Here is a 9,921-nt window from a genome sequence, read left to right as displayed (position 1 = left end):
TGAGCTAGAAATCATTTTTACATTTTTAAAGGGTTATAAAAATCAACCAACCAATCAACTAACCAACCAACTGAACAAACAACCAACCAAACATAAAACTAAACAATATGTGACAGAGAACCATATGTAGTTCACAAAACCTAAAGTATTTACTATCCAGCTCTTTTCAAGAGAAGTTTGCTAACTCTTTTTCTAGAGCAAACCCTTGAATACCTGAGCAAAGTCCACATCCATGGAAAGCACACATCTCTACAATGATATTCATACACAGAAGATCCCATTGGACACCGTCTTGGCTCAGAGACTAACAAATCTTTCTGCATGTTGAGAACAGTTGCCGTGCTTGAGAGCTTCATCTTCTGAGTCTTTCTGTAAATGCAATTATCTCCTGGATCTTAGGTCTCAATACCTCATTCCTCTTTCAAATCTTTGGCTCGTGCTTGCATGTGGAAATCTCCAATGTCTGCAAATGTTCATAGGCCCCTGAGGGAAAAAAGACGTCTTTAGTATTTGCAAAATATTTTGAAAAAAAAAAAAGTCTGTGTGTCCTAGAAACTTGTAGAAAGATTGTTTTTTTTTTTGTATGAAGCAAAAAGGAGGTCCCTAGGTGCATTGATCATATCATTGTGTTACAACTCTGAAGCTTTTCAAAGCAAAACAGATTTGCTGGCCCAGAGATTAACAAAAAAGATATTTAAGCTATAGTTGCAAAATATATGACATAATGGAAACATGCACAAATATTTCAGAGAAAAAAAGAAGAAAAAAAAAGGAAAATAAAAAGTGGCAGCACAGATCTGACTAAATCAGAGCCAGATGGGATATGTGGATTTGACAAGAAGGAATGAGCTTCAAGAATAATATTTTTTGTGCTAGTACTGTGTTTAACTGTACCTTTAAAAGATATTGAAAAATGCATCATCTTCTTTATTAAAGTATCATGATGATACTTAAACTCGGAATCTTAATTTTACAAGGAAGAGCCATCCTCCTTGAACTTCGGCATTCAGAGAATAAATCCATTAAGTCCACACATATTCCTTCAACAGATATATTGTCTGTAAGTGCTTACTACATACCAAAAACTGGGCGAGGACTGTGGTCTCAGTCCTTATGCAGGATGCAAACTTGAGGTTAGGCAAATAATAAGTAAATAAACAAGGGATTAGATATTGAGGTAAACTGTATAAAGGAAATAAATAGCATTTCGTGATAGAGAAGAACAGGAGGCATTAGGGGGTCCCCTACTTTAGAGAGGGAGAGTCAAGAGAAGGCTGTCCCTTTAAGGATCTGACATTTTAGCAGAAACTGGAGGGTGTCTCACCCTCTGCCCGGGGTTCAGGTTCCTCTGAACCTGCCTCTGTCAGGTTCATCTGCCTGGGGAAAAAGGGAGAGCAAGAGTGAGGACAAGCTGAATGGTGGACTGAATGAGCAAGGAGGAAAGGAGAATAAGACGAGACAGAACCAGTTTGTGGGGAGTAGGACGTGCCCATCATATTTAATCATGGCTCTCCTGTTTACCCCTTCCTGCTCCTCCCGGCCTCTCTCCCATGGCTTTGCATCTGATGGAGTCAATATGGAGCACACGGGTGCCACCTTGCCAGGAGTGCGATCGATGGGTTTATCTCTGAACACAAAGATGATATCTGCATGGATTTTGTCAGACAAAGCATCGCTCTATTTGGGAAAGGTAATCTTGATGGCTTCATCCAGCATGTGTGTTTACAACGTGACTGATTTTGTTCTTGGTGTGAAGGGTTTGTCCTTTCTTGTGATCTACATGCACTAGATTTTCTCCAGAAACACCCACAGGGAATGGGCCACAGATGGGGTGTGGTGACTGAGGGGGCTCACCTGAGAGTCCTGGTCAGACCACTGAACTCAAACATAACCCAAGCCTCTAGTGGTTCTTCATTCTCATACACAACTATGTTGTCTGGGATCAAGTCATTGTAGGGCTGAGTTGGGTGGATAGCTGCAAAGAAGATATTGAAATGATTTGAGTCAGCAAAGGAAGAGACAAAGGTGACATGTGGAGCCCTATGAATGGTGTAGAGAAAAAAAAGCCATCGAAGCCACCTATGTAATTACCAGTAGTTTTTTTTTTAAGAGTTATTTATTTCTTTTAGAGGAAAGTACATGCACATGTGTGTGGGCATGAGTGGGGAGAGGGGTAGAGGCAGAGGGAGAGAGAGAATCTCAAGCAGACTTCCGGCTGAGCAAGGAGCCGGGCTTGGGGCTGGATCCCAGGACCCTGAGATCGTGACCTGAGCTGAAGTCACAAGTCACATGCTGAACCTACTGAGCCAACCAGGTGCCCCATTACCAGTGGTCTTTATTAGTAGAATGGTGGAGAGTTGAGGGTAGCACAACTCATTCTGGATCCCCCATTGTGGCTTACCCCTCCTAGCTCCTAAGCAACCTGTAGCTCCTACAGAGTCAGGAGGCTAATAGAGAAACAAAGCCTACTGCCCGGGAAGATTAAGGTCACTCTTAACAATCTGACAGTGTCATAAATCCAGAATTGATTTGACTCTCGCGAATAGCAATCCAAAGAACTTCATTAACAAGTAGGTACAGAGGGCAGGATTGAGAACTCTGGACATATGACTCCGGGCAAGTGCAATTTTCTGGACCTGAAGCTCGAGGACTGCAGCGCCGAGGGAGAGATGGTGGCTTAGGAACGCTGAGTACAGGAGCGGTGACGGCACAGCTCCCCGGGTTCACGGTTTGGCAATTTCTTCCAGAGCTGAGCATGCAACTACCACACAGTTCAGCAGCTGTGTTCCTCCCAGAGAGACGGAAGCTTACATTCACATAAAAACTTGCACACAACTGCTCGTGGCTGTTTTGCTGGTAATAGTCAAAAAGTGGAAACTCCGCAGAGATCTTTCAGTGGTAAGAGGCTCAACTGTGGTCCTTCCACAGCATGGGATCGTTCTCAACAATACAAAGGAAAGAAATATCGATACACACAATAACTTGGATGAATTGCAAGGCAATTATGCGCAGTGAAAAGAGCCAATCCCCAAAAGTCATATACTGTGTGACTCCATTTTTCTAACAAATTATATGACAAAATTCAAGATATGGACACCAGGGTAGTGGTCACCAGGTGTGAAGGTTGGGGGTGGGTGGGTGTGGTTACAAAAGAGCAACACAAGGGGTTCTTGTGATGGAACTGCTCTATCTTTTAGCTGTGGTGGTGGATAACACACACACACGTGCACACACATGCACACACACACAGAGGTACAGGTAAAACTGGGGAACCTGAATCAGAAGGGTAGATTACACCAGTGGTAACACACTGGTTGTGATGTTGTACTTAATCTTGTAAGCTGTTGGGGGAGCCACTGGGGGAAACTGGGTGAGGGGCACATAGGATCTCCATCTTATTTCTTGTAACTGCAAGTGAATCTGTGATTATCTCCAAAAGTTCAATTTTTACAAAGTAAGCAAACAAAACAAAACAAAAGGATAAGCGACAGGCCTTGGGCCCCAGATCCCAGATCTTTGTATATCCAGACACACCGAGGTGATGCGACAGGGAGATAGGATGTAGGTGTAAGGAGCTACTACAGACCCATGGAGACGGAGGAGCTAGAGAGCCCAGGGTGACCTGAGTCTGCCTCTGCTTCGATTTTTTTCTTTCCTTTTTAAGAAGATTTTGTTTGTTTGTTTGTTTGTTGTTTAGAGAGCATGAGTGGGGGGAAGGGGCACAGGGAGAGAGAGAGAGAGAGAGAGAATCTCAAGCAGACTCCCTGCTGAGCATGGAGCCAGAGGTGGGGACTCCATCCCATGACCCTGAGATCATGACCTGAGCTGAAACCAAGAGCCACACATTCAACTGGGCCCCGAGGTGACCCCTCTGCTTCTGTTTCCCCGAGCGTCCCCAGAGCTCACCCATAAGGGACACCAAGAGGTTCCCCTGAAGCAGGATAGCTCATGAACCGAACAGTGGTGAGGGACACCACTCATTTGATTAGGACACATTTTCAAATGCTTTGTGCTCAAGCCCAGGCTGGCAGGGCAGTATAGATGCGGAACCATCACTCAGCTGGTCTAGAATTATGATCCAGAAGATGCCGCTGACCATGGCCCCAACAGGAATGGGGCTCTGGAAGCTACCTGGCGCTGAGCCTCATGCCCCCCACCTAGTGTCAGGGGAACCCCCTTGGGTGGAGGCAGCATAGGGACCCGGCCCGAGGCCAGCTTCTTGGGGTGCTGATTCTCTCTTGCCAGGTCTGTGTCATATCCCTAGAAGCCACTTCCACAGCTGGTTTTGGTCCGGTGACCCTGGCTGGCACCTCCTGGTTAGAGCCCACAGGCGCGGGCACTTTATTTCTGAGGACTTTCTTGCTTTCTTTTTTTAGAGATTTATTTATTTATTTAAGAGCGAGCGAGCGAGCGAGAGCTAGCGAGCCCATGTGTGAGCATGTGCTAGTGTGCAGGGGGAGGGCGGGAGAGAGGGAGCAAGGCTCAAGCAGGTGCCCTGCTGAGCGGGGAGCCCTGGGGGGGGGGGGACAACCCACGACCCTGACCTCATGACCTGAGCGGAGGTCTAGAGTCAGACGCTTAGCAGACTGAGCCCCCCTCTGTCCTCCGCCCCCGCCCACCGCTCCTGCTCCCCCCTCCCCATCCAGGACTTTTATCTGGAAATTCCACCGGCCCCAGAAGCCAGAGATGAAATTAGCCTGATATTTTCCTGGGGTCACAGAGGCGGTGTGCGGCTCTCTAGGAACGCCAAGGGGAGGTTCAGGCACTGGCCGTAGTTCCCTCTTCACTTTCCCTGAGAATCAGGGTCTGTTCCTCACTGGGAAGGATGGGGCTGATGCTTGTTCGAGTTCAGAGGAAAGCCATTGAGTTTGGGGGAGAATCAGGGCTGAAATGGCAGCCGGGGTGATGTCCCCGGGCAGGGATTCCGGCTCTCTCCACCTCCTCTGCTTTAGGTCGCTTTCCTTCCGGCGAGATGACTTACCATGTTGTCTCCTTCTTCCTGCCTGGGAGACTCCAGAGGGTTGAAAGCTAATTTGGTCCTCTTCCCTTCCAGGAAGTCCTGGGTTTCTGTGTCTGTGATGGTTCATGGTTTTTAGGTTTCCTGACTCAAAATGAAAGTTGCTGGGCACCTGTGACACCCCCAACCCAGGTGTTCCCAGACACTGGAAGACTGAGCCTGGGTGGGGGCTTGGGGTGAGGAGAGGGGCAATTGCCACGGCCCACAGTGGCTCCAGGGTGGGAGGGAAGGGAAGGTGGAGGTGAGGCCCTCCAGGGGTGGGGGCCGAGTCCCGAGTGGGAGCACCTGCAGAGGCAGCGGCCTCCTGACGGCTGAGGGACGGCGTGCTTGCTGGTGTAGCAGTTTCTGTGGCGTACTTTGTTCATCCATTCTTAAGGATCACATTTGCATTTCTCGATTAACAACTTTTTAAAATGTCTACTGACAAAAGGGTGGGCGGTGGTCAACTTCTAGCCCCTTCTTCAGCACTGCACCGGGTGGTTCCACGTGCTGGAAGGGTATTCAGGAATACACATGTCAAAGAATTGAATTCTTAAGGGATGAAATCCATTTCAAAAGCCATTCAGGGAAAGTGGTGTAAAAACCATTCACTTCAAGCCAGAATTTCTTTTCCTGTTCAAACATTGTTCATTTTAAGAATAATCTCGATACTTGAAGGGGTATGTTTCCCATAGATTCTTTTTTTTAACATATTCAACAAGTTTTTTTCAACAGTGGAATTACTTCAATAAAATGGTTTCTTTTTCTTTCGATTTGCATATTATTGTTGTTAAAGCAATGAAAAGTACAAAGGAGAAATAAGTAGGCTTTGCTCACTGAATTATGTAATAAATCAACTGAAATTTTGGGGGCCTTTCTTTCAGAATTTAAATATGATTTCAGCGCCTCAAATGGGATATTTATCGTAGATTTTTAGGGAGAAAAATGACCTACTTCTAATTTATAGAGTAAAAAGATTACTGTGGATGTTAAAATACTGTCTGTCATTTATAGTGTTTTTATTACATGCCAGGCATTGTTCTAAGTTCTTTTAGCTCTTGCCTCACTTCATTATCAACAACAAGTAAATTTTTTTCTTCATTTTACAAAAGAGGGAACCAAGGTTTATGAAAATCCGCTTTACTGAAGTATAATCTCTACCTAATAGAATCAACCTATTTTCAAATGAACCTATTTTAAATGTAACATTTGATGAATTTTTGACAAACGTATACAGTAAGATAGCTGCCACCACAATCAAGATCTAGAACATTCCCATCACCTCAAGAAGCTCCCTCATACTCCTTTGCAATCAATCCCCCAACTCCAGCCCCAGCCCAGGTAGCAACTGGTCTACTGTCGTTCTAGATTAGGGGATTGATCTTTTCTAGAAGTTCATTTAAATTTCACAGACATACATATATTAAATGTAATATATATAATGTAAGTGTACAATATGTACAATATATACTCTTTCTGGGGGGGGAGGGATCTGACTTTTTTTCAGTCAAGCATAAGTTTTTAAAAGAAGATTTTATTTATTTATTCACAAGAGACACACAGAGAGGCAGACATAGGCAGAGGAAGAAGCAGGATCCCTGCAGGGAGCCCAATGTGGGACTTGATACCTGGACCCCAGGATCATGACATGAGCCAAAGGGAGACGCTCAACTACTGAGCCACCCAGGCATCCCTCAGGCAGGGATTTGAGATTCATCCATGCTCTTCCATCTATCTTGTTTTGTGTTGCTGAGTTCTATTCCACTATATGAGTATACACTAACCACTTCATGATGAATGTTTGGATTGTTTCTAGTTTGGGGCAATTATGAATAAAGCTGCTAAGAACATCGGTGCACAAGTCTTAGTACAGAATATATTTTCTCTTCTCTTGGGTGAAGATCTAGGAATGAGATGGCCAGGTCATGCCTGACCAGAGGGATTCAATCCAAGGGATAAAACTAAGAAGCCACTTAGGGGACGGTGAGATAATCCAGAGATTCGAATAGCAAGAAGACACCACCACCCAAAAGGAAGAACCCGCAATTAATCATGGAGCTCTATGGACAGGAGCTGGCTGCCCATGGCAGGGAAGGTAAGCAAGGTAACATCAGCTATTGTGGACTTGATTCTCCCAAGGTGCCTGCAAGGCACAGAAAAGGTGAGGCAAGGGAGTTGCTTGCCTAGGGTACAAAATTTAAAAGCTCAAAAGCTCAGTGATCAAGAGAAGTAATATTTTATTTTTTTTAAAGATTTATTTATTCATGAGAGAGGCAGACACATAGGCAGAGGGAGAAGCAGGCTCCCTATAAGGAGCCTGATACGGGACTCGATCCCAGGACCCTGGGATCACAATCTGAACAAAGGCAGATACTCAACCACTGAGCCACTGTCCCAAGAGAAGTAATATTTTAATGCAATATTTTACAAAATCAAGATTAGGGCAAAAGTCCATGATGAACAAAATACCCACATTTAGAATCAGACCCTGCATTTTGCATACTTCTTTCAGTCACCTCACCCTACTCCTAAATCTGTTCAATCCTGTCTTTATTTAAAATGTGACCTTTTGTTCATGGTGGATTTTTTCATTACTTTTTGAATTTTTAAAACATTGCATTAAAATATTATTTTTTTGATTACTGAACTTTTTGGTGTTTCATAAATTCTGCCTCCAAAGCAAATGCCTCCCTTTCTTCACCTCAGATGTAATCCTGGGGTCAGGATCTGCACTACAGAGCAGGGTAGGGAAAGAGTGAGGGTGGGATGCGAGACCAGCACTGGAGGTGCACATACTGGTAGGGAGTAGTGGAGTCAGACGCTGTGCTCAGAGAGAATGACTCTGGACCCCACATTCTTAGCTAGTTTAGAAACCCAGATCTGGACCAGAGGGTATCAGAATGGAATTGGGGTTGAGTTAGGAGGGCATCACAGTGATTCAGGCCAGAGATGAGTTGGCTTGGGATTGTCGAGGGCCATGGGGTCAAGAGAAGTGAGTAGATTCCAGCAGACCAGTTATTAAAGTATTCAGCAATTTTCATTTTGATTGGTCTAATGGCTAATTTTATGTGTCAAACCATTGACCGAATCATGTGATGCCTAGATATTTGGTCAAACATGATTCCAGGTGTGTCTGTGAGGCTGTTTTTGAACAAGATGAATATTTAAATTGTTAGACTGGGTAAAGCAGATTGTTCTCCCTAATCTGAGTGGGCCCTGTCTAATCAGTTGCAGACCTGAATAGATCAAAAAGTCTGACCTTCCCTTTAGTAAGAATTCTTTCTGCTTCATGGCCTTCAGACTGAGACATTGTTTTTTTTTTTTTTTTTCCCCTCCTCCTTTCAGACTCAAACTGAAATCTCAGCTGTTCTTTCATCTTGAGTCAGCTGACCTTCAGACTGAAAATACACTAACAATTTTCTGGGTCTTTGGCCAACTGATTCATCCTGCAGATTTTGAGACTTGCCAATCTCTGTTACTGTGGGAGCCAATTCCTTGTAATGCATCACTTTCTCTATATACATACATCCTACTGGTTTTGTTTCTCTGGAGAACCCTGACTGATATAATTGGTAATTAGCTACTATTCCCAACTCCTTGAGTGCCCCCTACTCCCATCCCTCTAGCCTGCCTTGCCCTGCATTCGAGATTCACCCATCTGCCCATGATTCAGCAACTGAGGGACAAAACTGGCCATGCAAGGGGGCCTTCAGGTCCACACTGAGTGTCCCTTGCACTGTCATCTGTGCTTCTCTTATGGCCCTGCCGATGGACTCAGCAAAGCTTCGGTGGGCTCTGATGAGGCCCACCCTAGCATCCACTGGCCGCTTCACCAGCTCACCGAGGCTGCAATGTGCCACCTGCCACCCTCAGGGGACCCAGTGGAAACACAGTACCCATGGCAGTGCCAGTGGCAAATGCTCATTAGTACTGGTTGTTAAATATTTTGAACACTACACCTGAGATTAAGACATATTTTTAAGGTAGGAGCAACAGGTTATTGCTTGAATGGAGGAAGTGAGTCAAGAGAAGAAATCAACAATGACTTTCAGGTTTGGCTTGAGCAACTTGGCAAGTGGTGGTGCCATTTTGTGAGCTGGAGAATCCTGGGAAAGAGCAGGTTTGGTGAGGAAGAGGAGGAATCAGGAATTCAGGAGGGATATGTCATTTCAGATGCCCATGAGACCTCCAGATGCTGCTGGGTCTGAGCCTGGAGGGCAGAGGAGTTCTGAGCAGAAGACAAACATGCGGAGTTGTCCCCAAACAGAAGGAATTTAAAGCTATAGGGATAGAGGTTGTCCTTTTGGGAGAGAGTTATGAGGAAAGAGAGGAGTAAGGGACTCAGCAGCCCCCAGGAACTCCAATGTTTAGAGATCTGGTCAGGAGGATGAGCCAGCCAACCATATGAGGATGGAGCCATCAGTGCAATAGGATAAAGGCCAGGAAACTAAAAGATTTCAAGAGCAGGAGTGCTCACATTAAATGCTGGTGAGAAAAAGATTGAAAGATTTCAGGCTTAAAAGGCATCTGACTTTATTTTTTTAAATAATTTGTAAGATTTTGACTATAAATCAGCCTCCGAATTTTCCAATATGGGAAGGAAAGTTGGAGTTGTTGGTTGCCAACAAGGCTGAAAGGAGAGCCCATTTATTTTATGCCAGGGATTGGCCCAAGGCAGTCCCTTGGTGACTAGCTAAGAATCTGTGTAAGAATGAATGAATGAAATTGTTTTACTAAAAACTAATGATTCTAATACCCCTGAGAAAGCCAAACTGGTCTGACCAGTTTTCCTTTGAGCTCCTGGCTGCCCCACAGAATTTGGGTTTGTTAGAGAGCTAAGGTTCACCTGTTGGCAGGATGCGCTGCTTGTGGATATTGCTCTTATCCAGCTCTGCTGCTCTCAACCTCGGCCAAAAATATAAGAC

The 9,921-nt window shown here is 44.9% G+C and overlaps 1 long non-coding RNA gene across 1 annotated transcript; it reads left to right on the top strand.

Moving 5' to 3' along the window:
• The first annotated feature begins 1,194 nt into the window (after positions 1 to 1,194).
• LOC129500531 (uncharacterized) lies at positions 1,195 to 8,993 on the top strand. Its single transcript, XR_008662562.1, has 3 exons — positions 1,195 to 1,690; positions 6,898 to 7,091; positions 8,342 to 8,993. It is a non-coding gene; the product is annotated as an uncharacterized LOC129500531 (long non-coding RNA).
• Positions 8,994 to 9,921: the final 928 nt, after the last annotated feature.

The sequence above is a fragment of the Nyctereutes procyonoides genome, unplaced genomic scaffold (genome assembly GCF_905146905.1).
Source record: "Nyctereutes procyonoides isolate TBG_1078 unplaced genomic scaffold, NYPRO_anot_genome, whole genome shotgun sequence".
NCBI classification, from domain to species: Eukaryota; Metazoa; Chordata; class Mammalia; order Carnivora; family Canidae; genus Nyctereutes; species Nyctereutes procyonoides.
This window is presented reverse-complemented; position numbering and strand designations above follow the sequence as displayed.